At 40.0% G+C, this 20146-nt stretch overlaps 1 long non-coding RNA gene across 2 annotated transcripts in view; it reads left to right on the top strand.

Moving 5' to 3' along the window:
* LOC133385258 (uncharacterized) overlaps window positions 1-20146 on the top strand; it is a 308573-nt gene that overhangs the window by 143625 nt on the left and 144802 nt on the right. For both annotated transcript variants that reach the window (XR_009762837.1, XR_009762836.1), the window contains one exon: window positions 8063-8124. This is a non-coding gene — a long non-coding RNA (uncharacterized LOC133385258). The remainder of the gene's footprint in view (window positions 1-8062; window positions 8125-20146) is intronic.

Raw genomic sequence — 20146 nt, 5'->3', positions numbered from 1 at the left:
AAGTTGATTTGTTAGACTGAAAAAATTTGAACGTTAAAATAGTGCCTTGCCTGCCTTGTCCAGCCCCATCAGCACCCTTCAGATAATGCTGCCACCTCAATAAAGCAAAAAGAGGCTATGTGCAATCTGCTGCATCTGTCTCCACCACCTCCTTCAAATTGTTCTCTTTCATTAATTCATTATAAATGAAGTAAGAATTATTTGGAGCCTGCGTGAATCCCAAGACCATTAAAATTATAATATTGACTTCAGGGAGGCTGGTCAACAATAGCTTTCTAGAGCTCACTGATTTTGTTCATTTGCATAGCCCTGCTCATCTCTTCATCATATAGGACTGACTGAGACCTTCTGGCCATGTTCCTATCAATCCAGCCTGTCACAAAGCAGTATATTGCTTTCTGTGGTTCCTGAGTGCCAAAGTTGTGCATACAATCCTTAGTCTTCCCCTATTAGCGTTCTCTGATTGTGGCCTATTTTAAAAATCTTTAAAAGGAGAAAAAGTTCTACAAAACAATTAAATTGACACGTGTTGTTTTGATGTGGGGAAATCATCTTTATGTGATTTTACCCTTTCAGTTTAGTGAAGTCAATATTGATTTTTAACATGATATGGTTAAGGTGTTGGACTACGACCTGGGAGACCAGGGTTCGAATCCCCACATGGCCATGAAGCTCACTGGGTGACCTTGGGCCAGTCACTGCCTCTCAGCCTCATGAAAACCTTATTCATAGGACCACCATAAGTCAGAATCGACTTGAAGGCAGTACATTTACATTTTACATCATATGATAGAAGCTGACACTTGTGTCAGCACAAACTAAAACTAAAGTTAACTCTGACACGATAACCATAGGTTTCTGTCTTGGTAGGGCCCATGAAGCAAAATATCAACCACAAAAAACTCATGTCAAAATACTTCTTGAGGACTTGAGGTCAAAAAAGTAATATATTATTATCCCATTTGCCCTTTTTTCCTAAACTATAATGAGGTAAGAATTACTGAAAGCCTGATCAGAATCTTAAACCCATTAAAATCTTGAAAATGACTTTGGTTGATTTTTCCACTAATGCCTTACATATATTTCTTGCTACTCCTTAATTTTCTTAAATTTCCTACTGTAATTTGAATTAGGCTCATTCAAAATTAGGGTCAATTCTCACAATATAAAAAGGGAATACATCCCTGTTGCCAAGGCAAGTGCGCCAGTACTCACTTGTCTTACCACACAACAGGGTGTGGCAAAGCAGAGACTATCCCCACCCCCCAAATAACTTGTTTTGGCTTCAGTGGTGTCACTACATATTCACAACTGATGATTAAGTAGTGTTGCACTTGGTAGTAAAATAAGGGTTAGAAAAAAATAAGGATTAGAAAAAAAATAGAATGCTTGAGAAATTCAATTTCTGTGAATTCTGATATGAGCCTCTGCTCTGATCAGACTGATAGACTGATATGTTTATTACTAGTTGTCATCATGTAATCATTGGTTTAATCAATTGTATGTAAATATGCTCAGGATTTTTCTAGTTTAATCCACCTGCTGCATTTTCTTCAGTAAATATTAATTTGATATTTTTGTTACTAATCTTGACCCTAGATTTCCAGTATTACCTATTAATCGTAATCATTACTTTTCATTACATAATAATGCTTTCTTATCCCAAAGTTCTCTGAGCCATTCTAAGTAGACACACATAGGATTATGCTGTGAATATCAAAATAAGGAGAACAGAACGGGAGAAATCCAGAAAAAAATCTGAAAAGCTAGAAAAATAACAGAAAAAATTGTTTGAAGAGTCAAGAATATTTATTATGACTAGAAGAATGCAAAACAATTACCTGTTTAGTTTAAATCAAATATGTGTAAACTATCCCCTCCTCCATTCTTAGCCCTTATAACAGCACTGAAGAGGCAACAAAAGTCTCTCCGTTGGCTGAATTCTCCTTCTATATAACTCTAAAAGGTACAGAATACTCAAAATGTAATTCACTAATAGGCAAAAAACCTTGCGATTTGAGAACGTACCTATAACCCACAGATATTTCTATCAAACTTTAAAAAGCAGGGAAATTGGGCAGCTATAGTTAATGCACTAGAAGAGCAGGAGTCCTGACTTCCTTTCTGAGATATTGTACTGCACATTTGTAAAAATGCAAACACCATTTGGGTTGGTCTTTCACAGTCCAATCCACTTCCTGTGTAGCTTGGAAGAATTTGGTAACATGTACCTCTGAACATATGGGGAGTGATCAACACCTGCCATCTCCAAAGATAGAGAATTATATTTTTGTATGTTTGCTGGTGTTCTTCTTACTTTGCTTCTTTCCTGTGTTATTAATGTTTCTACAGAGAATCTAATCTAGAAAATTTTATTTCCCTCATTCATCCTAGCAACCATATCAAATTTATTTTTATTAATTTCAAAGCCCTTTTTTGGTCAATGTCATATGATGGTGAAGACAGCCTTGTGTGTTTCAAATTGGAGGTTATGTTTTGTTTCTGTTTTGGGGGCGTTAACAGTTGAATCTGAAACTGCAGTTTGATGTAAAATCAGACAGATTACAATATGTTGCTACTTAAGAAAAAGGATCCTGTGCAAGTTTGCTGAGAATGGGTTGATCATTTGCATGCTTATTGAGTTCAGTGGGATTTAGTCCCCTGCAATCATGCTTAGGATAGGTGAAACTGACCACAGAGGATGGGGAGGGGAGGAGGAGGAGGAGGCGAGGAAGGGCAGAGGGGAGGGGGGAGGGGAGCAGGCAGGAGGGAGAGGAGAAGCGCAGGTTTCATCATTTGCATGTTCATTCAGTGGGATTTACTCCCATGCAATCATGCTTAGTATGGGTAAAACTTGCCATGGTGCAGGGGGAGGGGAGGGGAAAGGAGAAGGAAGGAAAAAGGGAGGGGAGAATAGAGTGGAAGGAGGGGGAGGTAGGAGAAGTGGATTGAAGGGGAGGGGCAAAGGAAGGTGGAGGGAAGGGGCAAAATGGAAGTGATTGGAGGAAGGAGGAGGGGAGAGCAGGTTTGATCATTTGCATCCTTATTATTGGATTCTGTTGGATTTACTCCCATGCAATCATGCTTAAGATAGGTAAAACTGACCATGGGGGGGAGGTGGGGGAGGATTTGATTAGATGGGGATGGAGATGGGGAGGTAGGGGGAAAGGAAGGGTGAGGGAAGGGGCAAGAGGGAGGAGAAGGGTGGGTGGGTCTGATCATTTGCATACTTTTTGAGTTTTGTGGGATTTATTTCTGTGGAATCATGTTTAGGATAGGTGAAACGACCTGGGGGAGGGGCAGGGAGGGAAGGAGGAGGGGGAGGGGAGGAGATTGGGTGGGTGGGCACTGGACAGAGGGGAAGCCCCTTTCTTTTCCAAAAGGAAAACATTGTGAACGATATCCTTACTTTTCAGGGTTTCCCCCACCTTTTTATTCTACAGCAGGCACATGTAGCCTCCCACCCAAATTTAAACCAAAGCTGTCCCTGGCCACATCCACACCAGACAGTTATTTCACCTTAGGCAGTCATGGCTTCTCTCAAAGAATCCTGGGAAGTGTAGTTAGTGAAGGGTGCTGAGAGTTGCTAGGAGATGCCCTGTTCCCCTCACAGAGCTTCAGTCATAGCAGCTAACTGTGAAACCAATCTGGCCACTGGAGCTCTCTCAGGGGAATAGGAGCCTCCTCTTAGCACCCTTCACAAACTACACTTCCCAGGATTCTTTGGGGGAAGCCATGACTGTCTTAAGTGAAATAAAGGTCAGGTGTGGGTGTGGTCCCCTGATTAGCCAAGCCAAGCAGCTGTCAGTCTGACTTTTAGAACACTGACAGCTGATTCTTACTGAGAATGCCCGATGTTATAATAGACTTCAATGTTAATTTTTTTTAATTAATTAAAAATCAGACAGGCACTTCTTTAAATTTTAAACAGCAGAAGATGAATGTCAGAGTATGGGGCAAGGTCAGTAATAGGATTACAGGTACTCTGTGAACACAGCTGTTTTTAATGAATTTCAACAGATTATGAGAACTCTGAAAGAAAAAAGTCCAAAAGGGGTCTGGGTTTTTTCTCTCTTTTTACACTTTGAACTCTCAATTCTCTCTGACTGTTTTGTGTATAACCATGAAAATTTAGGGGGTTGTTAAGCATGCGTTTATGAGTTCAGGACTATAGGTTTTGTAAGGTTTTGTTTTGAAATAAGTTTATGGGAAGGATCAGAATGGCATGGAAGGTATTTTCATTTAACATTGCGGAATGCAAAAAATCCAGGCTGATTGAGAACTTCTGAGCAGGCATGTATAAGATTGCACTATTTGTTTCCTCTTCCTGCATGTTTGTACCCACAAGATGAGGTTTTGGGCCACACCTGCTTTCTCATGAGTTCCCTCTTCCTTCATCCCTACCATCTGTTGCTTCCTCAGGTCTTGCCTTTTCACATATCCTTTAGTCACTGTCCTAGCTAGGTACCTTACCACTGTTTTCTCTGTTGTCATAGTGCCTCTTTGACCTTAACTGCTGCAACGTTTCTCCTAATCCTTTTTTGCTTCAGTCTTACTTCCTTCTCTTTTAGTCAGGTTCTTGTTGCTCAGTTTATTCCCTTGCTTCAGTCACCTCGTCCGTTAGAATTCGTGCATTCTCTGCAGTGTTTAGTGCATGTTGCAAAGCTATTCCTGTCCTTTCTTTAAAGCAGGGATGGGGAAGCTGTGGCCCTCCAGAGGTTGCTATACTGCAAGCCATCATCACTGACAATTGGTCATACTTGTTGGGACGGTTAGGAACTGGAACCCAACAACATCTGGAGGGTCACATGTTCCCCATCCGTATGATAATTGGAGCTAAACTGAACTTTGTTTTCCTTCACAGAAGCTGTGCTGAACTTACAAATGTTCTGATAGGTTTTGAGTCAAAAGACACACTACATTAAATGTGTGTGTGTGTTTGCACTTAACATGATTGTTTTTTGAACCTAAAATATCAGGTACAGGAACTTTGGGAGGCAGGGAGGGGTTTAACCCTTTTCCTCCTAGTCGGAGTCCCAATGAAAATTTCAATGGGAGCAAATGGTGGGAAAGGTGATTTTTATTGAGACTGTGGCAGGGAAGGAGAGAGTTTTTAAAAAAACTGTGTCTTTCTGCCAGAGTCCCAGTCAGGCTTCCTCTCATGTACTATAATGTCTTTTGTGAAAAAATGCAAATATATATTTAATGTCAGATGTCATTTGGCCTATTTCTGAATAGTTATAAACTTCATAAACACTTCATGTCATCATGCTAGCTCATCCAATCAGTACTGGAAGCTCCTCTGATGCAATGACACTTCAGCATAGAAACTAAGCCAATCAACGATAGAGGCTTCATCATGATGTAATTAATGTGATACAGACTGTCAACATCTTCCCCTTTCCTATTAAGGACCTTTTTTACAGCTCTATCATACCCTATGTAAAACGATGGACAAAAGCAGATTTACATTTAGTGTTAATTCGCCACAGGGATTACATTTTTCACAACAGAGATTACATATTTTCAGCTCACTTCCCTCTTCAAGTTAAAATTTAAAATTCTAATTTGCAATAATCCCTTCTTTTCCATCGGTATCACATTCAAATTATTTTTATCTTGACTTAGGGAGGTTCACAGTTATAAACTTCAAGGATGTCAGCTCTTACTATTACATTTTTAATGTGTCTTTATATCACAAACTGGACATTTGTGTCTAACCAATCATCTACACCAGTGGTGCCTGGTGGCTGTGTGTGAATGGGGCAGTGGAATCCACTATGGGTTTTAATCCAAATTTTCAAGAAGCTGTCTAAGGTGCAAAGTTTGGACTGAAACTCGGAGCAAATTCCACTGCCCCACTGAAATGGAGCCACCATCTGCCACTAATCTACAAATTATCTGCATGTTCATAATGGTCCAGCTAGGAACCACACACACAACCAGAAGCAGTCTTTCATGCCATATATTCCTAGCTGGATGAGGAGCAAGATGCACAAATGCTTGCTGAATGTGTTATTTATTTATTTATATAAGGATTAATGCCAAGATGACTTCTAAGCAGTTTACAAAACATAAAAACCAATTGCACAATATTGTTAAAATACAGAATAGTTAAAATACAATCAATCACATAATACATAAATCAATCACATTTAAAACTTAAAATATAAACACCCAGGGCCTTTTCGGTTGTGGCTCCCGAACTATGGAATGGTCTCCCTGATCAGGTGCGCCTGGCGCCGACGCTGCTATCTTTTCGGCGCCAGGTGAAAACCTTTTTATATTCCCAGGCATTTTAATGCGTTTTATTATATGTATTGTTGTATTTTGCTGCTGTTTGATTATTTTTGTTTACCTTTGTTGGCTTGATTTTATTGTATTATTGTATTTATATATTCCTGACTGTTTTATTTTATGTACACCGCCCAGAGAGCCCTTGGGCTTAGGGCGGTATATAAATTAAATAAAAATAAATAAAAATAAATAAATAAATGATTAAAATGTGCAGTGAAACAATCCTATTAGAAAAAGTACAGAAATTAAAACAGGAGACTTGGATAAAAAGGTCAAGGGGATGCCTGTGTAAATAGGTACATATTCAAAAGCCAGCAGATTGCCAATACAGATGGGGCCTCTCATATTTCAGGAGGGAGTGCATTCTACAACACCGATGTCACCAGTGAAAAACCCATTTCTGCGTCAATACCATTACCTAATCTTAAATTCTATTTTCAATCTTCATGGGAGAATTTATGCCTATGTATCCAAATGGCAGCATATACATACAAGAGAATGGTGTCAGCAAGTTTGGGGAAAGTGCAGAATCATAAAATAACTTTCAAGGGAGGGCAGAATCCATAAGAGAGGGACCCCCAAAGGAGGGCTGATTCCTCCTTTTCTAACTTCCTTCAATGTGCAGCCTTACATTGCACACATGCACACACTCTTAAATCTTGGCAACTTACTTCAGTGTATTGATTTCTAAAAAAAGATCATAATGTTACATTACAATCAGTAGTGTAGTGGCAAATTCAGAAGTGCAGGATCCCTTCATGAAAGTCACACCATGCCCACTCACAGGCATGTAGGGATGGGTTCTGATGGCTGGTGCCAGTTCGAAAGCATTCCAATGGCCGGGCATCGATTCAAATTTGTTCTGTATCCGCTAGCCACTGCTATTACTGATCAGGGTTTTTTTGCTCGCAAAAAATATTGATATTAATATTGATATTTTCAAGGAAATATTGATATTTCCCTTAAAATATTAATATTATGAAGAAAATATTGATATTTTAAAAAATACGGATAAATTATCGTTCTTACAATCAATGTTTTAGAGGCAGATTTTTTTAAAAAAAAGTTTTCAAAAATAGCCTCGGAAATTTGCTGCATTAAAATTCAATCTTCAGTGATTGAGAATAAGTAAATTAATGGAAAATACAGTACCATATCCAAATTGGGTGGAATTCTAGCATATCCGTACAGCCATGCCTCCAGAATTCACTGTCTGTTCTGCAATTACAGAATTAAAGAACCAGAGTAAAACTGCTGTATGCATAGGCTTCTCCCCACTCATTTTCTCTCTCTGGGAGCTAAACTTTGCCAGAAACATTTTGATTTTAAGAATTCTGAAATGAAGCCAAGTGTGGGACTAGGATTTGGGAGACCAATGTACTTTACCATGAATCTCACTTCTCACTTATCCTAGGAGCCATTCAGCATGAAAGGGAAGGCGTATACTAGCTACTGAGTCTTTTTAGTGTGACTCACCTCCTTTAACTATGATTGGCTCCAATCAGCGCAAAAGGACAAGGAACCATGTTGTTAGCCAAGTGAGAAGACTTGTAAGTGGGTGACATGCTCTCTTTTCATGCTGATTGTCTTGTACATAGGGACCCTGCTGGGACTCTTGTCCCAAATAAGTAAGGGTCTGCGACCTCCTGCAATCCTGGACAATTACACCCCTGTTTACAATGAACCTCTGAATTGTATTCACAGACGTTTGCTGAATGATAGTTTTGTGATTCTGTGCTTACCTTGATTAATTTCATTTCTTTAGATACCTGGTTGCCTTGAAGACATTTTTTAAAAGGTAGATTTCTGCTGTTTCAGAAATTGGAGGTAAGTTTATAATTTTTTATTTTACAATATAAATGTGTATATAAACAGCAGTGGTGACTTCATAATTTGGGGGTCCCAGGCAAGTCACTTTCAGTGGGCTTTTTTGTCTGCACAATGCAGGGTATATTAACGAGGAAGTCTTACACAACTTCTGGCCTTCTTGCTGGCCTTTTCTTGAAATCAAACATCCTGGTACTTGAGTGGAATCTGGAGATGAAGCCTGCTGTGCAAAGGGAAGGAGCCAAGAGAAGATTCAGAGCTTTTATTTCATGTATTCATTTTCTTACATTTTTATCCCACCTTTCTTTTGTCATGTAGCCCAAACTAGTGTACATGCGGTTCCCAGACACTTGTGCATCTAGGCATTTACTAGACCCAGACTTTTAGCTTTAGCACGGTGGTGGCCTCACATGCCTTTAGACCAGCGTTTCCCAACTACTGGGCCACCAGATGTTGTTGGACCACAATTCCCATCTTTCCTGAGCATTGGCAATGCTGGCTGAGGCTGATGGGAGTTGTGGTCCAACAACATCTGGTGGCCCACTAGTTGGGAAAAGCTGCTTTAGACAATACCCTGGGACTATACTTTCGGAAAAGATGCCAGTAATCAGGACCCGGTAGTTTTGGGTTGATCTAGAAGTGAAGCTAGTAGTTTTTGGCACATCTGAGCCAGAACTGGCTGCTTGTACCAAACCAAGTTTAAGGTGTTAGTTTGGTCTACAAAGCCCTAAACAGGTCAGGACCAGGATAAATGAGGAACTGTCTTTTCCCATATTGATCACCCAGGTTGCTGTGGTCTATGGATGAGGCCCTACTGGCCATCCAGGGCTTACATCTGATGGGGGTGTGGAGAGAACCTTCTCCTCTGTGGTGTGGCCTACAGTGTGGAATTCTCTCCCTGCTGAGGGTGCTTCCACTATCAGCTGAAGTTTTCCCTGACTGCTTATACTGGTCCCTGATGCCTTGGTTACTGGGAAGTTATTTTACTGATGAGCTGGATTTTTATTGAGTATTTTATTTTTATGATGTGAACTGCTTTGATATTTTCTTTGTAAATGAAAATGGTATAGAAACATTTTAATAAATGAAAACCCAGTGCTATGTGGTAGGACTACCTGTGCAAAATTGCATTCACCTTTTGCTTCTCTGGAAACTGCCTCAGAAGCAAAACAACAGCAACAACATCTTGCAGTGATGGAGCCCTGGCATATGAAAGCTGACCCTACTACAGGCTATTTCACATGTAATTATTACTGTATTAATAATAAAGATAAATATATATTTTATACTCATATAATTTTATAGAATTAATTTGCAAGGAGCTAGACTGAGGAAACTCCTTGATAACTTGGATTACTGATGTTTATTGCCTGTCATTTGGACATGCTAATATTAGCTTTCATAACCATGATGAGTATGCAATATACATCTAAAATTGTCAGTTCTCATGTGTTTTAAGTTTTGGTATCCTAGAAGTCCTGAATACATGTCTCTAGGCTGGGGTATGTTACAGTCAAGGTTCGCAGACCCATTTTGATGCTGAAGGATTTCCATATGTAGTTGAAATTGTAACTCGTTAGTATTCAATATAAGAAAATAATATAAATGTACCACAGGCTTGATTTAAGGTTAGCTAGGAGTATATAGATTGATCTATATTATCTAGCGAAACTCCAGGAAAAGCTCTGAAGTTTAAAATCAATTTTGTCTTACTACAGTTCCAAACACAAAGAATACCATTGTTTTCTTCACATGTGGCAACCATTTGCGTTTATATTAAGTTGAAGTGACTGCCATCTACTGGTCAAAAGAAAATTAAGTCACTGTAATGGAAAACACAGCAATAAGGCATCACAAACAGCAGCTACTACGCAGCATGCAAGAGATATTGTGCATTGTCTGAATGATTTTGGGAAAGAATAGTGTTGTTACCTAATGATGCAGGTTATCTGTGTACTATACAATGCAGATTTTATTATGTGGCCACACTCCTGATGATTTGCTTACTTATAATTGTACGTTTATCCTTCAGGACGTTCTGTATTTTGACCATGATAACTACACTTCCCCAGATGCTCAGGGGAAAGAAGGCAGTGCTTAACATTTCCTGTGGTATTGGGAATTTATTGTTAGAATATGGTGGAAATTGTCTTTAAAAAGAGAGAAATTTCTCAAGAGAGAACTAACCGGTAGCAGCCTAGTTTTTACCATTTCAAAAAATTATTTTCCTATATCCACACAGTGGCTCTAGAATGGGCTACTTTTCTGTACAAGTGTGTGCACTGCACATGCAAATGTGTGTGCACACACAGATACACATGCACAGGCTTTCTTCATGAGAGACGTTTCTGCTAGAAAAGATTTTGTGTGTTGATGTGTGGTGAGAGAAATGCTCAAGAAAGTGGAAGGAAGCTTCAAGAAAAAAATCTGCAAACAATGGTGGAAGGAAAAGAGATGAGCTGGTGAAAGGCAAAGGCTTATGGAAGAAATTAAGAAAATGTTTTTAATCCAGGCTAGTGTGTTAGATTCAGGCTACAAAAAGCAGCTGGTGTGGTTACAGTCATATAGAGTGTGTCCTGCAAGACATAATAAATGGGATTCTTATTTATAGTTTATGTCAAGGGAAGTAACTTAAAGATACAAAGCATAAAGAAACACTCTCATCTGCTAAAGTCTAATGTAGGAGTTGGTATTATCCATAGTGGTGTTGGATAATAGATGTTAATCTTATTGATTCAGTATGAATATTTCTGAGTTGTGTAGCTCAATGGGAGAGCAAACACTTTGCATTAATAAGTTGTAGCTTCAATCTCTGGCATCTCCAGGTTGCACTGTGGAAGACCCATGTCTGAGATCCTGGAGAACTGCTACCAGTAAGTATAGATCAGGGATGACCCACCTGTAGCCCTACAGATGCTACTGGATTAATACATCCCATCCCTCTTGGTCAGTACAGCTGGTGTGTGGGGTGTAATGCAGAGCTGCCCTCTGTGCACCAGCATTTATGCAGCTTACCTGGATGGGGATGGAGTGGGGAGAGGTGGCTGCAAGGTCAGGACTGCACAAACATCACAGTGGAAGTACTGAATTGCCTCTGCGCAGCCCCAACCTCATCACTATCCTACCATATCCCAGTCCATCCAGGTAAGATGCAGTGATGCCAGTTTGGGGAGGGTGGCTTCAGCTCACCACACCAGCAGCTACTAAGAACATAAGAAGAGCCCTGCTAGAACAGGCCCCTGCTGGCTTTCTCCCTGCATATCTGTTTTTTTTTGCAATGTATTGATTTAGTTTCCTTGGAAGCTTGAGTTTTGGTTAGCAGGAGGAGCAGTTTGCCATGGCCTCCTCACCCTGCTGCTGAACTTGATCAGCTTCTTCTCACTGGATACCTTGATACACTAAGATGCTGTGTCAGCTTGGGCTCTCCTCCCTTCTTATGGAACAGGCTCTTTTGCTAGGTTGTTTTAAACGCATAGCCATGGCTAGCACAGGCTAGTTTCCCCTAGCTTTTGATGCAGCCAATTAGGTCCTCATCATTTGAGAAAAACCCCCAAAGAATTGTGGTTCAACTACCAGGCTCAGTGAGTAAGATTTGGAAAAGGGGTGGATTTAGGTCATATATGTTTGGTCAGACCATAGATGATGATTAAGTGAGTTTAACTCCCTGTGAAATTTTATTTCAAAACTCAAACTAGCTTTTAACTGGTTTTGTACTGAACTGAAAGTTGAAACTTGGATGGAGGCCAACTGCTATTGGCATGTTTGCTGGGATTGATGGGAGTTGGAGCTCAGTAAGTGCTGGAGGGTCACAGGTTAACCCAACCCTGGTGTAGGCATTACTGAGACAGAAGGGTCTAGACTCGTGTGACTCGATATAAGGTTACTTTTGTTGGATTGCAAATGGTATTGAAATACTTGCTACAGCAGATTCTTGGTGGAAATGTACTGGCATGTTGTATTGAGTTTCTTGTGAAAAAATCCTTAATGCTGTAGTGAACATGTGGCTATGTTTGTTTAGAAAGGTACTTTGCTACTCTGATTGGACAACTTCATTGCAAAATTCAAAGAAATGCAAATTTTGAAGGATTGTTGTGTTTTGGTTTTCTTATTCATTTTGCAAAGTGTGAATTAGGCCGATTATTCTTTAAATGTAAATTGAATGAAATTTCTCCAGCATCCCTAGTGGTTTTGTGCATGTGTGATGTTTCAGTGAATGGCCTGTATTGCTACATTCCTACTTCTATTTTCTCCTTGCATGTGCAGATTTGTGCAAGACCTATAATAATGAAAACATATGCTCAGGGCTGCTTAGTGCTCTTAATTGGGGAGGAGTGTTAATATATGTCCCAAATTTAGGGATGGATCCACAGCCACCATGAATTCACCTCCAATCTGCCATACGCTGCCACCACAGAGAAAGAAGAGACAGGAAAGGAGACCCCCCCCACAGGCCAAACAATATAGTCGAGGCCATTGTAACAGCCTCCCTAGCAGGGCCAGACCACGAAGCAGGAAGAGGAACAGGAAGAGGAGACCCCACACAACGGGGCAATCGACAGGTTGTAGGCTGAATTCTGATCCCCTGCAGTCAGAATTAAGCAGATTTTTTTGCCCATCCCAGGCTGCAGCCTGTTGCTTGCCCCATCATGTAGCATCTCCTCTTCTTGTTCCTCTGTGGTCTGGTCCTGCTTGGGAAATCTGTTGCCAAGTACTCCTCTCTATTATTTGACCTGAGGAGGCCCTTCTCTCCTGCCTCCTTCTTCTCCGTGGTGGCAGGTGGGGTGGTGGAGGAGGGGGATGAATCCACAACAGGCATATTCCATCCCTAATCTTAATATTTCTGCAAGTGAAGATAATTCCTCTCTCCCAGCCTTCTCCAACTGATGTTCAACTTTAGCTTAAAGCAGCTTGGGATCTGATTGCATTGATGAGAGGAGAAGGGTGATCAGTCCTGAACTGCTTATTTTTCAGACTTCTTTGAATGTTCAAGTGGTATTCAAGCGTTTTGCCCCTTCTGATAATACATTCAATTCTCTTGTGGGGAATGCAATAATTAATTATTTAGAGAATACGGGTTCAAGACTTGTGTCTGTAACAGACTGATTTCAAGAGAAAACCTGAGTGAGGTGATTCAGCAGTCTAGTTTATAAATTGGCTAACTGAGTTGCTAGGTCAGGCAGCCACTCCTCTCCAGACAATAAGACCTAGTGATCTATTTTATGAGACAATAAGACCTAGTGATATTTTTAATGAGATATTTTCAAATGAACTGTGAAAGACTAATATTATTTTTTCCAAGAAGTTAAACGAAATGAATAGAGGAGAATCACTTATCTGTTCTCCATCCAAGTAATTTTCAGCAGAAGCAAAGCTTACATTCCCAAATTCCATCCGCTTCTCACATCTCATCAGCCTGAAAATGAATGTCATACCTTTATCCAAATATCTTAAAATGGCTCAATTTGTCATCAAACAATATTGACTTGAAAGTAGTTAAAGACTATGAAATGAATTCAATGCTTTATTGGGGATTTGTTTGGAAAGAAAAGCCATATGGATATAAAGTTTACATTTTAAGCATACTGAACCTTTAAATAACTCCTAGATGATTTGTTCTGGCAAGAATACAAATATGTGTGGCAATTTTATAATTCATTCACAGCTAATTCTGAGTACTGCCACAGTACCTGAAGAGGCATCGCAACCAATAGCTCCAGAAATAACCCAAATCACTTACATTTCCTTTACCTTTAACAAAACATGAAAAGGAATGAACTGAGGGGATAACACAAAACTGACTATACTGTTTTTGGCATTTATGAAAGGTCCATTTCATGTTAAGATTTTGCAGTGAGGAAAGGATTACAACTCTCAACTGAATGGGTGAAATGGGTTGCTAAGATTTCATTATATTCATTTTTTTTCATATTGTCCATACTAGATGACATTCACAGCTGACCATCTCAAAATTCAGTGATACACTGATATCAGTGTACTTTAGTAGGTAATGTCACTGAGTCAAACAACTGATGTCCCCATATCATATTTGTATAGGGTAGACAAAGATTCATGTAACCCAGTAAGATTTCCCCCCTAAAATATTTGATATTTACAATTCTACCTTGGCATTAACCATGAAAAGAACAGAGGCAAGGGACAAAGAGAAAGACAGACCATGTCATGCCCCAACTTTTATGAGATATTATTGGGATGACAGAGGTAGCAACCACACTTTCTTCTTATCATCTAGTTCATCCCTTAGATGGATAGCTTAATTTGGGTTTTTTGAGGGGGGTCTTTTGCATGCAAATAGGATTCCTATTGTTAGAAAGGATTTTTATGTTTCAGGTAGCTACGCAACTTTATTAACAGAGGGTTGTATTCAACTAAGTCCTGTTCAGATCCATTGGAATTAATAAACTTAAGTTAATCAAGTCTATTAACTTCAATAGTCTATTCTGTGTAGGACTAGAATTTAATACCGCCCAGTACATTGCTTTCTCTTCACTGCAACTGGTTTTCTGTATGCAGTACACATTTTAAAGATGGATTCTTTGGCATCTCTCTTTCAAAACTCAGTTGTCTTCAGTTCTGAAACTTTTGCTCCCAAAGAAATACTGTTTATATCATTTAGAACAATGTCTTTGATATCACTGGATCCATTTCAGTCGGGCTACAGGCCCGGACATGGGACTGAAATGGCCTTGGTCGCCTTGGTGGATGATATGAGGAGGGTGTTGGATGGGGCGAATGCACCTTCCTTGTCCTCCTGGATCTCTCAGCGGCTTTTGATACCATTGACCACAGTATCCTTCTGGACCGCCTGAAGAGGTTAGGCATAGAGGGCACTGTATTGCAGTGGTTCCGTTCCTTCCTCTCTGGTAAGTACCAGAGAGTGGCATTGGGGGATGAGGTTTCGGATCCTTGGCCTCTCACTTGTGGGGTGCCACAGGGCTCCATCCTCTCCCCGATGCTGTTCAACATCTATATAAAGCCGCTGGGGGCTATCATCAGAGGATTTGGGCTGCAGTGTCACCAGTATGCTGATGACACGCAGCTCTATCTCTCATTCAAATCTTCACAGAGGTTGGCTGTAGAAACCCTATCCAAGTGCCTGGAGTCGGTGAGTGGCTGGATGGGAAGGAATAAGCTGAAGCTGAACCCTGACAAAACCGAGGTACTGTTTGTGGGAGACAAGGGAAGGTTGGGGGATTTTGACCTGGTGCTCAATGGGGTACAATTGCCTCTGAAAGACCAGGTCCGCAGCCTGGGGGTCATTCTTGACTCCCAGCTGTCCATGGAGACTCAGGTCTCGGCTGTGTGCCGGGCGGCACTGTATCAACTCCATCTGATACGGAGGCTGCACCCCTACCTTCCCAACCATCTGCTCCCATCTGTGGTACATGCCCTGGTCTCCTCTCACCTAGACTACTGTAATGTGCTGTATGTGGAGTTACCCTTGAAAATGGTCCAGAAGCTGCAACTGGTACAGAATGCGGTGGCTCGCCTGATTAAAGGCAGCCACCGGCGAGATCACATCACTCCAGTGCTGAAGGAGTTGTACTGGTTACCGGTTGTTTTCCGGGCCCAATTCAAGTTGTTGGTTCTGACCTTTAAAACGCTATACAGTTTCGGCCCAGTCTATCTGAAGGAGTGCCTCCAACATCATCGGAGATGCCGCTCAACAAGATCAGCCTCAAAAGGCCTTCTCTCTATCCCACCAGTTAAAACAGCTAGACTGGTGAGAACTAGGGAGAAGGCTTTTTCAATTGTGGCCCCCACTTTGTGGAATTCCCTCCCAAATGATCTCCGCTTTGCCCCCTCCATGATGAGCTTCCGCCAGGCCTTGAAGACCTGGCTCTTCAGACAGGCTTTTGGGGTGGGTTAGGTTTTATTATTATTGTTGAGATTTTTAATGTTTTAATGTATTTGTATGTTTTTATTTTGTACATCGCCCAGAGTGGCTGGACAGCCAGCCAGATGGGTGACTAATAAATTTAATAAATAAACTGTGGGTAGCTGGGGACAGGGCGCAAGATACCTATAGTTGTTTGTTCTAAAGGTTTGATGAGATAATTTAGAGCATTAGAGTCATAAAGAACTATGCAGTCACAGTAAGATACAGCAGGACACTATTTTCATCACTGTTGAAAGCTGAAGCAACTTGAGGAAGCAGTCATGACAATAGCCATGCTGTAGACACAGTAGTATTGGCAAACATGATTGTAGTGAGGGAATATATACATCTCAAAGAGAAATGTACTAAAGATTAGAGTGTAGCTAGATTCATCAATTGCCAACATATTCTTGAAGGTCAAAAGGACTTCATCTATTTTCACATTTAAAAAACAACATGTAACAAAATTGATATCAGTGCAAAGAAAGAAGTATTAGCAAGAATGGGAATTGTTATTATTTATAATGGAACCCCATTTCAAGGGCAAAGCTGTGTTCTAGTCCATCAACAGTTTAATCTTTATTTAAATGAACTCTTGCCTAAGGTGTATGCTCAAGACCACCACTGCCCACTCTAACTGGTACAGAATCCCTTTGCTACTATATGCCAAGGGAACTGTACTACTCTCATAATCCCAGATTGGATTTTAAAGATTTATGACTAAATTCTCAAGCTATTGCAAGGCAGAATGGTTGATGATCAATTATGATAAAACTAAAGTACTGATTCTTATGAAGGAATGTAAGAAATATAAATGGGCTCTGTATGGGCATGTAATAAAACAAGTTAATAACTTTAAATATCTGGGTATTATTTTACAGTCCACTCTGTCCAGGTCCCTTTAGATTAAAAATACTACATTGAGTGCACTGTATATTCTAGTTACACTATTGAGGTTCTGCTGTGCAAAAGGAGGTCAGCATATACCTTCCGTTTTGAAGGTGCACAAAGCCAAAGTAGTTACCAAGATTATGTACAGAGTCCAACTTTGGATATTGGAGATTAATGAATCCTTAGAGGTAACAAAATCCAATTTCTTGATAAAGTTCTTTTGTATATCAAGATGTGTCTCCACTGTATTTTTACAGCTTGAAGCGGGCATTTGTTCTGTGGAAACAATAGTTTCCTATATAGATAGATCTGGGCTTCCTATCTCTGGCTTTGCTTGATAATTATACTTGTTGTTGGCTAACATTTGCTAATACCAAAGAGAACACTATTCCCATCCTCACATCCATCACTTGGATTTAAAAAAGTAGCCGTCTGCATTAAATAGAGACTTCACGATCACAGCTATACATTGGCCTACAACCTAGTAGTGATTATCAATCTGCTAGGTATTTAGCATCATTAAATATTCCTTGATATAGGAATGGCTAGATTCAGTGCTTTGCCATCAGCAGCTGAATGTTGATTTACCAGGCTGCCTTGGTACTAGATGTTAGCCCACATTCTCCTATACTGTAATTTTATAGGGAAATAAAATCCCAATCTATCTCCCCAGTACTCTTTCTACAGTCATAGATGAATTCTGTTTCAATTTTAGTGGCAGACTCCAGTCGTAAGATTACAGAAAATATAGCCAAATTTCTCAGTTTAACTATCAAAATTAGGCCACAATTGTTTTAAAGGACTATGAGGTCTGAATAAAAATTGTCTGTATTTTTAACTAATTTTGATCATGGATATTGTTATACTCTTGTGTATTATAAAAAGATACTGAGCAGGTAAGAACTGGGGAACTGAGACAAAGAAAAAAGGGCAGAAGCACATTTTGTGTGCATGTTTTTCCCCCTCTGCTGCAGTTGTCTTAATAATCCTATACAATATTTGATGTTTATGGTCTCTAGACCAAATAAACTGAAACTTATAAACTACTCTTGTACTTAAATAACTGTAGGTAGAAATCATTATGGATCATGGTGTGGAGAAAGAGATAAATGTGCCTCCCTTTCTAGTAATACTTTAACCCACTGAAATTATTGGACAGTAGATTCAGGAAAAGCCAAAGGATCTGAAGGCATGTGAGGCCAACACCGTGCTGAAACTAAGCATTGTAGATAGAATCAATACAGTTGGACATCAGTTTTCACAAACAGTGGCTGGTGGGATGGGGTGGCAGCACTCATCCGACCTTCAGTTGCCCGTCTTGCTGCTGCATACCCCAGGAAGGATCGGACGAATTACAAGGCAGAGGCAAGGTCGGTGCAGTGCAAATGCACTGGCAGGTATGGTGGATTGGCTATGTGGGTGCATTTGTACTACACCAACCTTGCTGCCACCTCCCACTCCCTTTCCTGATACACTACAGTGATGTGGACAACCGGAGGTGAGGTGTTGCTGACATTCCACTTGGCTGTCAGCTACTGGTTTTCACAGCTTTTTGTATATGTGCTATACCACAAGCTGCAGTGCTGTGGCAAAGGAAGTCCATACAGCATTTACTACGACTTTCATAACTGTGTGACAGCACATTGTCAGCTTTTATGTCCCTATATCCAGTTGAAAATTCTTTCCAAAGGAAGTGAGGATGAAAGAAGGAACAAGTTCTTTCTCCTCCCACTGGACACAATAACTGAAAACAGACAAGTCAGTACTAGATAGCAGATTCACAAGTAGGCTCTTATAAAAAATTATGCACTATTGTTTTTGGTGGGAGGAGGGAGAGTAGCAGACTACTTTTATTTTTAACAGAATGACTTCTCTCTGAAGCCTGTATGTGTTTTCATGCTCCCTTCTATTAAGAATGAAAATAAATAGTTCAATTTCTTACCTCTAGAAGGGAGTCCTGTTTAAGACAAAAATCCCATTCCTGAGGCAGCACACAAGGCTATTTCTGTTTCCTGTCCAAGGAGGGAAGTGTGGGGGAAGACAGCCTAGTACCCTGCCTCTGGAATAGAACATGTTATTAATCAAGGGCAGGTAGACCCTTTATTTCACCCTTGCATCAGTTGCCAAATAACTGTACGATTACAAGAGAACATCTATTATAATTTTGTGGTGGCCTGGTGTCAAATCTATATATGAAAAGAAGTTCTGTTTTACTTTTTCCATTTTTTCCATCAAGAAAAATAACAGCAGCCACAGGAGGCTAAAATTGGAAGCAGAGCATCGGCAGGGGGAGAGGGGCTGCTTAATGCTACCTACCCTTCCCCTGGGGATAGAAAGACCTGTCAGTTTCAGTTCTCTCCGTTTCTCATTTTTCCAGGCTTAAATTTGGCTCTCCACATTTCTGCAGCAATTTGCAATTAAAAAAAAAACGTGAAAATTCTCCAGCATTTTGGTGCTAATTTCTTCTAAGAAAGACATTTTTGTAGGCATTTTTTATTCATGTGCACATTTTTACAAGCAATTTCTCATCATATAATGCATTTTATATGTTATTTTCACTCACATATTCATTTTTATGCACAACATATGCATTTTTGTAAACACTGACAAACTTCACTGCAGTTTGAACAAGCAGGAATTTCAAAGAATGGCTGTGCTTCGGTCCTCATGTTGTTCTGGAAAGTGCGAATTTGACAGATTTGGCTTGAAATGCAAACTGAATCAAATTTCACCTGTATTTCTACCCCCCAAACATTTTTTCCATTGTGAACCATTCCTCTCCCAAGCTTCTTTTCTATGCATAAGGCAGAAGATACAGGCCCTGTAAGAAGAAAAACAGCTGGGGCTCCAGTTTTGAGCAGAAAACTAGCTGAATGGGAAAGGGTTAAACAGTCCATTCTTGACTAGGGATGGAAGAATCTGTCAATTTTAGTTCTCTCTGTTTCTAATTTTTTCCAATCTTAAATTCAGTTCTCCACATTTCTGCAGCAATATGTGTTTTTTAAAAAAATTCTCATGAAAATTCTCCAGCTTTTTAGTGAGAATTTCTCCTACTAAACACATTTTGCCTGCAGTTTTGACAATGTACAGGTTTTTGCAAGCAGTTTCTTTTAATGTAATGCATTTTTGTATGTTATTTTCACTAATATATTCCTATTTATGCACACTTTCCTTAAAATGTGTCTTGTTGCAAACATTGCTTAGTTGGAGAACTGCATCACAAAATTTGGATAA

Source organism: Rhineura floridana, chromosome 5 (assembly GCF_030035675.1).
Source record: "Rhineura floridana isolate rRhiFlo1 chromosome 5, rRhiFlo1.hap2, whole genome shotgun sequence".
NCBI classification, from domain to species: domain Eukaryota; kingdom Metazoa; phylum Chordata; class Lepidosauria; order Squamata; family Rhineuridae; genus Rhineura; species Rhineura floridana.
Note: the sequence above shows the minus strand (reverse complement) of the source record. Positions and strands in the feature narration are given on the sequence as shown.